This window comes from Salmo trutta, chromosome 12 (genome assembly GCF_901001165.1).
Source record: "Salmo trutta chromosome 12, fSalTru1.1, whole genome shotgun sequence".
In the NCBI taxonomy this organism is placed as follows: Eukaryota; Metazoa; Chordata; class Actinopteri; order Salmoniformes; family Salmonidae; genus Salmo; species Salmo trutta.
This window is the reverse complement of record NC_042968.1, coordinates 92,964,307-92,976,044: the sequence shown is the minus strand read 5'-3', so window position 1 is coordinate 92,976,044 and position 11,738 is coordinate 92,964,307.

Below are 11,738 nucleotides of genomic sequence, written 5' to 3'. Positions count from 1 at the left end.
GGGCCATACAAACTATTGTTTTATGGATACAATCTGTAGTTTTCCAGTAAGCTAATTTTCAATTATTTATATTTTTAAACTATAGATGGACGGATGAATCAAAATCAAATCAAAGTGTATTGGTCGCATGTAGTTTAGCAGATGTTATATCGAGTGCAGCTAGTTAGCTCCTATCAAGTACACAAAACATTAAACATTAAAAAATAAATTAAAAAAATACTAATTAAAGACATCAAGAAAAATCGGAACAAATCTAATTAACAACCAAAATAGCACTGTAACAGTAATCCAAATGCTATTTTATACCTATGTACACCGGATTAATTTACATAAGATATACTAAGAATGATATGTCCAGCAGTAGATATACTAAGAATGGTATGTATGTAACCGATGTGAAATGGCTAGTTAGTTAGCGGTGGTGCGCGCTAATAGTGTTTCAATCAGTGACGTCACTCGCTCTGAGCATTGAAGTGGGTGTTCCTCCTGCGTTGCAAGGGCCGCGGCTTTTGTGGCGCGATGGGTAACGATGCTTCGTGGGGTGTCAGTTGTTGATGTGTGCAGAGGGTCCCTGGTTCGAGCCCGGGTTGGGGCGAAGAGTTACATGAAGAGAGTTACATGTACAGCAGTAGATATGAGCTATGTCAATAATCCAGTATATAAATAAATATGTGGTGTGTATAAACAGTGTAACTAAAACGCAGTAGTAGAAGTACTCGAATGAGCTCTACAGCATTTACAGCGTGAAACAGGAAGTGTCCAGTGTTTTACAGGTAAAATTTCACAACTCTTAGTAGAAAACTCAAAACAGATAATCAAAAACGTATTTTTTTCCCCCTAAACTTTTCAATTGACTAAGTACAACACACAAAAATCACACAGTAACTTTTTCTCCAAATATAAATTAGTGTTTTATCTAGAAATACCTTTCATATAAAGTAATTGCCTTTCGCAATGCTCACAATACGTTTTATATGATTCTCTTCTCATTTGTTTAAATACATTTGACCATCAGTTAATCCAACTGCGCTTAAAGATTAATCACTTAACCGTTTGGTAAACCTATAGATTTTTAACTGGTTTGTCTACTATATATGGATTTTGAGAACTACAGAAATAAAATCAAATCAAATCAAATCAAATTTATTTATATAGCCCTTCGTACATCAGCTGAAATCTCAAAGTGCTGTACAGAAACCCAGCCTAAAACCCCAAACAGCAAGCAATGCATGTGAAAGAAGCACGGTGGCTGGGAAAAACTCCCTAGGAAAAACTCCTGAGAAAGGCCAAAAACCTAGGAAGAAACCTAGAGAGGAACCAGGCTATGAGGGGTGGCCAGTCCTCTTCTGGCTGTGCCGGGTGGATATTATAACAGAACATGGTCAAGATGTTAAAATGTTCGTAAATGACCAGCATGGTCAAATAATAATAATCATAGTAATTGTTGAGGGTGCAACAAGCACGTCCGGTGAACAGGTCAGGGTTCCGTATCCGCAGGCAGAACAGTTGAAAAGGTGTGTTTGTAAAGTATTAACATCTAAATGACATGTTTATTTATTTATTTATTTATTTCACCTTTATTTAACCAGGTAGGCAAGTTGAGAACAAGTTCTCATTTATGTATGATGCATGATAACCATACATAATGACTAGTGGTTATTGCTAATTGATTTCACATAGTGGTAACCACAATTGGTCACCAGATAAAAGGGGGTGTGTGAACACTTGCAATTTCTCGAAATTTGAGGCAAAAAAAAAGCAGGGAGGAAAATATTTTTGCGGCCTAGCGCCGTTCTAGAACTCTCCACATGACTTGACACAGTGCGTGAACACTTGCAATTTCTTTCAACATGTGGCAGGATAGACAACAAGGGAGAGGAAGAAATGTATACTATATCTAAAGTCAATCTTAGTTAGCTGGCTGAAGTTATACTGCATCTAAAGTCAATTTTAGTTAGCTGGCTAAAGTTATACTGCATTTAAAGTCAATCTTAGTTAGCTGGCTAAAGTTATACTGCATCTAAAGTCAATTTTAGTTAGCTGGCTAAAGTTATACTGCATCTAAAGTCAATCTTAGTTAGCTGGCTAAAGTTATACTGCATCTAAAGTCAATCTTAGTTAGCTGGCTGAAGTTATACTGCATCTAAAGTCAATCTTAGTTAGCTGGCTGAAGTTATACTGCATCTAAAGTCAATCTTAGTTAGCTGGCTAAAGTTGTATTGCATCTAAAGTCAATCTTAGCTGGCTAAAGCTATACTGCGTCTAAAGTGAATGAATTTACTATTTGTGACACACTCAGGTTCCAAACTCCGTTTTTAGACCAGACTGACTTTTTGACCAAAATGATCCTATTTACACTTTGTAATCAATTTTGACACTAGAATACATGTTTCTGACTCATATTGCCACATAGGCCGTTTTCAAAGGGATTAGTTGTCTTTGCTTTCATTGTTACTCCATCATTGCATGTACTCTGCACAAAATGGCTGCTTTTTTACATAGAGATCCTTTAAAAGGGATACTTTGGGATGTTGGCAATACGGCCATTTATTTACTTCCCCAGTGTCAGATGAACACGTGGATATCATTTCTATTTCTCTGTGTCCAGGATGAAGGAAGTTCGAGCTATTTTTGCAAGCCAATGCTAACTAGCGTTAGCGTAATGACTGGCAATCTATGGGCATCTGCTGGCATGCTAGTAGATAACCCATAGACATCCAGCTAGCTAGTTAGGGTAGCTATCTAGCTAACGTGTCATCAGCTATGCTAGAAATGATAGTGATGATGATTATCAAAATATGCATAAACATCGGTCTATGGTCTAGCTACCAGTATACTCACCATCACATATTCCACATGATAGGTAGTTCTAGACAGGCTGGTTAAGACCAGGACCGTACTGTATGGGGAACAGAGGTAGCTGGTCAAGACCAGGTACGTACTGTATGGGAAACAGAGGTAGACAGGCTGGTTAAGACCAGGTACGTACTGTATGGGGAACAGAGGTAGCTGGTTAAGACCAGGTACGTACTGTATGGGGAACAGAGGTAGTTCTAGACAGGCTGATTAAGACCAGGTACGTGCTGTATGGGGAACAGAGGTAGCTGGTTAAGACCAGGTACGTACTGTATGGGGAACAGAGGTAGTTCTAGACAGGCTGGTTAAGACCAGGTACGTACTGTACGGGGAACAGAGGTAGTTCTAGACAGGCTGGTTAAGACCAGGTACGTACTGTATGGGGAGCAGAGGTAGACAGGCTGGTTAAGACCAGGTACGTACTGTATGGGAACAGAGGTAGACAGGCTGGTTAAGACCAGGTACGTGCTGTATGGGGAACAGAGGTAGTTGTAGACAGGCTGGTTAAGACCAGGTACGTGCTGTATGGGGAACAGAGGTAGCTGGTTAAGACCAGGTACGTGCTGTATGGGGAACAGAGGTAGCTGGTTAAGACCAGGTACGTGTTGTATGGGGAACAGAGGTAGCTGGTTAAGACCAGGTACGTGCTGTATGGGGAACAGAGGTAGACAGGCTGGTTAAGACCAGGTGACCAGGTACGTACTGTATGGGGAACAGAGGTAGCTGGTTAAGACCAGGTACATACTGTACGGGGAACACGTAACTTTTGTAAATATAACACACTGTTATTGTTCTAATCACTAGGACTTACAGTTGAAGTCGGAAGTTTACATACACCTTAGCCAAATACATTTAAAAACTCAGTTTTTCACAATTCCTGACATTTAATCCTAGTTAAAATTCCCTGTCTTAAGTCAGGTAGGATCACCACTTTATTTTAAGAATGTGAAGTGTCAGAATAATAGTAGAGAGAATGATTTTTTCCCAACTTTTATTTCTTTCGTCACATTCCCAGTGGGTCAGAAGTTTACATACACTCAATTAGTATTTGGTAGTATTGCCTTTAAATTGTTTAACTTGGGTCAAACGTTTCGGGTAGCCTTCCAATAGCTTCCCACAATAAGTTGGGTGAATTTTGTCCCATTCCTCCTGACAGAGCTGGTGTAACTGAGTCAGGTTTGTAGGTCTACTTGCTCGCACACTTTCAGTTCTGCCCACACATTTTCTATGGGATTGAGGTCAGGGCTTTGTGATGGCCACTCCAATACCTTGACTTTGTTGTCCTTAAGCCATTTTGCCACAACTTTGGAAGTATGCTTGGGGTCATCGTCCATTTGGAAGACCCATTTGTGACCAAGCTTTAACTTTCTGACTGATGTCTTGAGATGTTGCTTCAATATATCCACATAATTTCGCTTCCTCATGATGCCATCTGTTTTGTGAAGTGCACCAGTCCCTCCTGCAGCAAAGCACCCCCACAACATGATGCTGCCTGCCCTGTGCTTCACGGTTGGGATGGTGTTCTTCGGGTTGCAAGCCTCCCCCTTTTTCCTCCAAACATAACGATGGTCATTATGGCCAAACAGTTCTATTTTTGTTTCATCAGACCAGAGGACCTTTCTCCAAAAAGTACAATCGTTGTCTCCATGTGGAGTTGCATACCGTAGTCTGACTTTTTTATGGCGGTTTTGGAGCAGTGGCTTCTTCCTTGCTGAGTGGCCTTTCAGGTTATGTCGATATAGGACTCATTTTACTGTGGATATAGATACTTTTGTACCTGTTTCCTTCAGCATCTTCACCTGGTCCTTTGCTCTTGTTCTGTAATTGATTTGCACATTTCGCACCAAAGTACATTCATCTCTAGGAGACAGAATGCGTCTCCTTCCTGAGCGGTATAACTGCTGCGTGGTCCAATGGTGTTTATACTTGTGTACTATTGTTTGTACAGAAGAACGTGAAACCTTCAGGTGTTTGGAAATTGCTCCCAAGGATGAACCAGACTTGTGGAGGTCTACAATTTATTTTCTTGGCTGATTTCTTTTGATTTTCCCATGATGTCAAGCAAAGAGGCACTGAGTTTGAAGGTAGGCCTTGAAATACATCCACAGGTACACCTCCAATTGACTTAAATTATGTCAATTAGCCTATCAGAATCTTCTAAAGCCATGACATCATTTTCTGGAATTTTCCAAGCTGTTTAAAGGCACAGTCAACTTAGTGTATGTACATTTATGACCCACTGGAATTGTGATACAGTGAATTATAAGTGAAATAATCTGTCTGTAAACAATTGTTAGAAAAATGACTTGTGTCATGCACAAAGTAGATGCCCTAACCGACTTGCCAAAAGTATAGTTTGTTAACAAGAAATTTGTGGAGTGGTTGAAAAACGAGTTTTAATGACTCCAACCTAAGTGTATGTAAACGTCCGACTTCAACTGTATCTGGACCTATCTGGACCCAGCCCTGCAGCCTGCCTTCTGGGAATACCTGTGGACCAAACTGGACCCTCCTCAACCACACCCTGGACAGTAGCTCAACACCCAGATAAACATGTCTACCTGTATATCAGTACCACTAGCTGTATCATAAACAGTGACACAACACCATGTGTTTATAACAGGTGTCTTCGGTTTCTTCTGTAGATTCTCTCGTTTGGTGTCTGTACTATGTATTGGCTGGTCATGTTTTCCAAGTACAATTGCTGGTTACCATTTGTTGTCTTGTCTGATCCTGACTCATTCTACTTCCTTCATGACTGAAAGTTTACGTATGCTTTGGTCAAAGTAGTGTTTTTGTCTCTGTTGTCTGCTTGTGAGACAGAGCCTGACATAATGATAGAAGTCTCTCTGTCGTCTGCTCCTAGTGGCCGGAGACTTTAATGCAGGGAAACTTAAATCAGTTCTACCAAATTTCCATCAACATGTTAAATGTGCAACCAGAGGGAAAATAATTCTAGATCACCTGTACTCCCCACACAGAGACGCGTACAAAAGCTCTCCCTCCATTTGGTAAATCCGACCACAACTCTATCCTCCTGATTCCTGCTTACAAGCAAACATTAAACTGGAAGCACCAGTGACTCAGTCTATAAAAAAGTGGTCAGATGAAGCAGATGCTAAACTACAGGACAGTTTTGCTAGCACAGACTGGAACATGTTCCGGGATTCTTCCGATGGCATTGAGGAGTACACCACATCAGTCACTGGCTTTATCAATAAGTGCATCGAGGACGTCGTCCCCACAGTGACTGTACGTACATACCCCAACCAGAAGCCATGGATTACAGGCAACATTCGCACTGAGCTAAAGGGTAGAGCTGCCGCTTTCAAGGTGCGGGACTCTAACCAGGAAGTTTACAAGAAATCCTGCTATGCCCTGCGACGAACCATCAAACAGGCAAAGCATCAATACAGGGCTAAGATGGAATCCTACTATACCGGCTCCAACGTTCGTCTTATGTGGCAGGGCTTGCAAACTATTACAGACTACAAAGGGAAGCACAGCCGCGAGCTGCCCAGTGACACGAGCCTACCAGAGGAGCTAAATCACTTCTATGCTCGCTTCGAGGCAAGCAACACTGAGGCATGCATAAGAGCATCAGCTGTTCCTGACGACTGTGTGATCACGCTCTCGGCAGCCAATGTAAGAACTTTAAACAGGTCAACATTCACAAGGCCAGATGGATTACCAGGACGTGTGCTCCGGGCATGTGCTGACCAACTGGCAGGTGTCTTCACTGACATTTTCAACATGTCCCTAATTGAGTCTGTAATACCAACATGTTTCAAGCAGACCACCATAGTCTCTGTGCCCAAGAACACAAAGGCAACCTGTCTAAATGACTAAATGACCCCTCGTCTTACCAGAGGTGGCGTCTCTGTTCTGCCAGTGTATGGAAAATCCCGCTAGCTCTATATTGTCCGTATCGTCGCTCAGCCACGTCTCGGTGAAACATAAGATGTTATAGTTTTTGATGTACGTTGGTAGGATAATCTTAATCATAGGTCATCAATTTTATTTTCCTATGATTGCGCGTTAGCAAGGAGAATGAAAGGCATTGAGAGTTTACTCGCTCGCCTCCGGCTTCTCAGAAGGATCCTCGATCTGCGTCCCCTTTTCCGCGTCTTTTCTTCACGCAAAAGGCTTGGATCTGGGCCTGTTCCAGTGAAAGCAGGATATCCTTCTCGTCGGACTCGTTAAAGGAAAACGTTTCATCCAGTCCGCGGTGAGTAATCGCAGTTCTGATGATGCAGAAGCTGTTTTCGGTCATAAGAGACGGTAGCAGCAACATTATGTACACAATAAGTAAAAAAAATAAGTTACACAAAACGCAAAGAAACTAACGAAATAGCACAATTGGTTGGGAGAATGTAAAATGTCAACCATGTTCTTCGGCGCCATCTTGTGTAATCCCCATACTTTAATGAAGGCCCAGGGACATGTAGTAGTCTGTGGCGACTAAATGGCAGAACTGGACAAGAACCTGATCCCCTCAGCACACAGGGGCACAAACACCTGCCTGGAGGTGACAGCATTCCCTCCCCCATATTCCCCCCTAGGTACAACTACAACAACATAACCAACAAAAAACGGGTCAGAACTCCTGCAGCTCTGTCGGACGCTGGCTATGTACATAGTCAATGGTAGGCTTTGAGGGGACTCCTATGGTAGGTACACCTATCGTTCATCTCTTGGCAGTAGTTCTGTAGACTACTTTACCACTGACCTCAACCCAGAGTCTCTCAGAGCGTTCACAGTCAGTCCATTGACACCCCTATCAGATCACTGGAAAATAACAGTCTACTTGAACAGAGTAATACTCAATCATGAGGCATCAAGGCCAAAGAAACTGAATAATATTAAGAAATGCTATAGATGGAAGGAATGGAGTGTGGAAACCTACCAAAAAACAGAGGCAACTGTCACGGGCTGGCTCGAAGAACAACAGGAGAGGTAGAGTCAGGCGCAGGAGACAGAGAGTTCGTGACCACACTTCTTTATTTGAAGTAACTGGATGTGGTCGTCAAAGTATAGGGGCGCAGCCCTTAAATATTCTGCGATGGTGTACACAAATAAAATAAACCACTGGCAGAAGGAAAACTTAGTACACGTTCTTTTCGCACACAAAAAAACCCGGACAAGCAACACAATCACGTACAACCACATACATCCTACGCTAACCTAAATAACCCCCCTTACTAATGACTAACCCAAAACAGGTGCGTGCCTACCTAGACCTAACCAAACGAAAGTGAAACAAAAAGGGATCGATGGTAGCTAGTAGGTCGGCGACGACGACCGCCGAGCTCCGCCCGGCCGAGGAGGGGCGCCACCATCCGTCACTGTCGTGACAGCAACAACAAATTAAATCCCTTTTAGACAACTTCCTAGACAAAACGGTCCACTGTAATACTGAAGGTGTAAACTTAGTAGAAAATCTAAACAGTATATTTCACCTTGCAGCTTCCCTATCAAATCAAAGAATTTCAAACAGAAAACTGAAGAAAATTAACAACAATGACAAATGGTTTGATGAAGAATGCAAAAACCTAAGAAAGAAAGTGACAAAACTGTCCAACCAAAAACAAAGAGACCCAGAAAACCTGATACGGAAAAAGAAGGAACAGCACATCAGAAATCAGCTCAATGTAATTGAAGAATCCATAGAATCTAACCACTTCTGGGAACATTCTAAAACACTGAAAAAACAACAACACAAAGAATTATCTATCCAAAATGGAGATGTATTGGTAAACCACTTCTCCAATCTTTTTAGCCCTATAACAAAGAACAAACAGCAAAAACATATACATGATGAAATACAAATCTTAGAATCAACTATTAAAGACTACCAGAACCCACTGGATTCTCCAATTACCTTGAATGAACTACAGGACAAAATACAAACCCTCCAACCCAAAAAGGCCTGTGGGGCTGATGGTATCCTCAATGAAATGATCAAATATACAGGCAAAAAATTCCAATTGGCTAAACTTAAACTCTTTAACATCATCCTTAGCTCTGGCATCTTCCCCAGAATTTGGAACCAAGGACTGATCACCCCAATCCATAAAACTGGAGAAAAATTTGACTCCAATAACTACCGTGGGATATGCATCAACAGCAACCTTGGGAAAATCCTTTGCATTATCATTAACAGCAGACTCGTACATTTCCTCAGTGAAAACAATGTACTGAACAAATGTCAAATTGGCTTTTTAACCAAATTACCGTACGACAGACCACGTATTCACCCTGCACACCCTAATTGACAAACAAACAAACCAAAACAAAGGCAAAGTTCTCATGCTTTGTTGATAAAAAAGAAAAAAACTTTGACTCAGTTTTGGCATGAGGGTCTGCTATACAAATTGATGGAAAGTGGTGTTGGGGAAAAACATACAACATTATAAAATCCATGTACACAAAACAACAAATGTGCGGTTAAAATAGGCAGAAAACACACACATTTCTTCCCACAGGGCCGTGGGGTGAGACAGGGATGCAGCTTAAGCCCCACCCTCTTCAACATATCAACAAATTGGCGAGGGCACTAGAACAGTCTGCAGCACCCGGCCTCACCCTACTAGAATCTGAAGTCAAATGTCTACTGTTTGCTGATGATCTGGTGCTTCTGTCCTCAACTAAGGAGGGAGGGTCTACAGCAGCACCTAGATATTCTGCACAGATTCTGCCAGACCTGGGCCCCGACAGTAAATCTCAGTAAGACAAAAATAACGGTGTTCCAAAAAAGGTCCAGTCGCCTCAACCACAAATACAAATTCCATCTAGACACCGTTGCCCTAGAGCACACAAAAAAAACGATACATACCTCGGCCTAAACATCAGCGCCACAGGTAACTTCCATAAAGCTGTGAACGAGCTGAGAGACAAGGCAAGAAGGGCCTTCTATGCCATCAAAAGGAACATCAAATTCAATACCAATTAGGATCTGGCTAAAAATACTTGAATCAGTTAAAGAACCCATTGCCCTTTATGGTTGTGATGTCTGGGGTCCGCTCATCAACCAAGAATTCCTAAAATGAGACAAAAAACAAATTGAGAGACTGCATGCAGAATTCTGCAAAAATATCCTCCACGTACAATGTAAAACACCATATAATGCATGCAGAGCAGAATTAGGCCGATACCTGCTAATTATTAAAATCCAGAAAAGAGCCATTAAATTCTACAGCCACCTCAAAGGAAGCGATTCCCAAACCTTCCATAACAAAACCATCACCTACAGAGAGATGAACCTGGAGAAGAGTCCCCTAAGCAAGCTGGTCCTGGGGCTCTGTTCACAAACACAAACACACCCCACAGAGCCCCAGGACAGCAACACAATTAGACCAAACCAAATCATGAGAAAACAAAAAAATAATTACATGACACATTGGAAAGAATTCACAAAAAAAACAGAGCAAGCTAGAATGCTATTTGTTCCTAAACAGAGAGTACACAGTGGCAGAATACCTGACCACTGTGACTGACCCAAACTTAAGGAAAGCTTTGACTATATACAGACTCAGTGAGCATAGCCTTGCTATTGAGAAAGGCCGCCGTAGGCAGACCTGGCTCTCAAGAGAAGACAGGCTATGTGCACACTGCCCACAAAATGAGGTGGAAACTGAGCTGCACTTCCTATCCTCCTAACAAACATATTACCATATTAGAGACACATATTTCCCTCAGATTACACAGATCCACAAAGAATTAAAAAACAAACCCAAACCCATGAACTCCCATATCTACTGGGTGAAATACCACAGGGTGCCATCACAGCAGCAAGACTTGTGACCTGTTGCCACAAGAAAAGGGCAACCAGTGAAGAACAAACACCATTCTAAATACAACCCATATTTGTTTAACCTTTATTTAACTAGGCAAGTCAGTTAAGAACAAATTCTTATTTATAATGACAGCCTACCGGGGAACAGTGGGTTAACTGCCTTGTTCAGGGGCAGAATGACAGATTTTTTACCTTGTCAGCCCGGGGATTCGATTTTCGGTTACTGGCCCAACGCTCTAACCACTAGGTTTCCTGCCGCCCCAATATAAATGTTTATTTATTTTCCCTTTTGTACTTTCACTATTTGCACATCGTTACAACACTACATATACATACTATGACATTTGAAATGTATTTTGTAACTTCTGTGAGTGTAATGTTTACTGTAAATTTTAATTGTTTATTATCTACTTCACTTGCTTTGGTAATGTTAACATATGTTTCCCATGCCAGTAAAACCCTTGAATTGAAATTGAATTGAGAGGGAGAGGGAGAGAGAGAGAGAGAGAGAGAGAGAGAGAGAGAGAGAGAGAGAGAGAGAGAGAGAGAGAGAGAGAGAGAGAGAGAGAGAGAGAGACAGAGAGAGAGAGAGAGAGAGAGAGAGAGAGAGAGAGAGATCCACCAAGTCCAAACTACCAGGTGTGAAACAGGGAAGGGACTCAGGGGGTATGCTAATTTGGTATAGAGCAGACCTAACTCGCACACAGTGTGTGTGTCTATTTTCTCTCCCTAAGCATTTAGAAGGAGTGGAGCGTCATTCTGAGCGACTGCCTCATTGCCCAGCTATTGCAGCTCCAACAGTCCTTCCTGCCGCCCAGCCTGCGGAGTGGTCATGTCACTCAAACCCCGACCGGACGGGCGCAATGGACATTGTTACTGGCTAAAGTCATGCCATCAGACACGTTTAATTGGTGGTCGGGGTGTAGCAGACGTCCCTGTTGTGTTACTGCCGCGTGGAACCTCTCCCTCTCTCTCTCTCCCTCTCTCTCTCTCTCTCTGTCCTCTCTCTCTCTCTCTCTCTCTCTCTCTCTCTCTCTCTCATCTCTCTCTCATCTCTGTCTCTACTCTCTCACTCCTCACCTCTCCC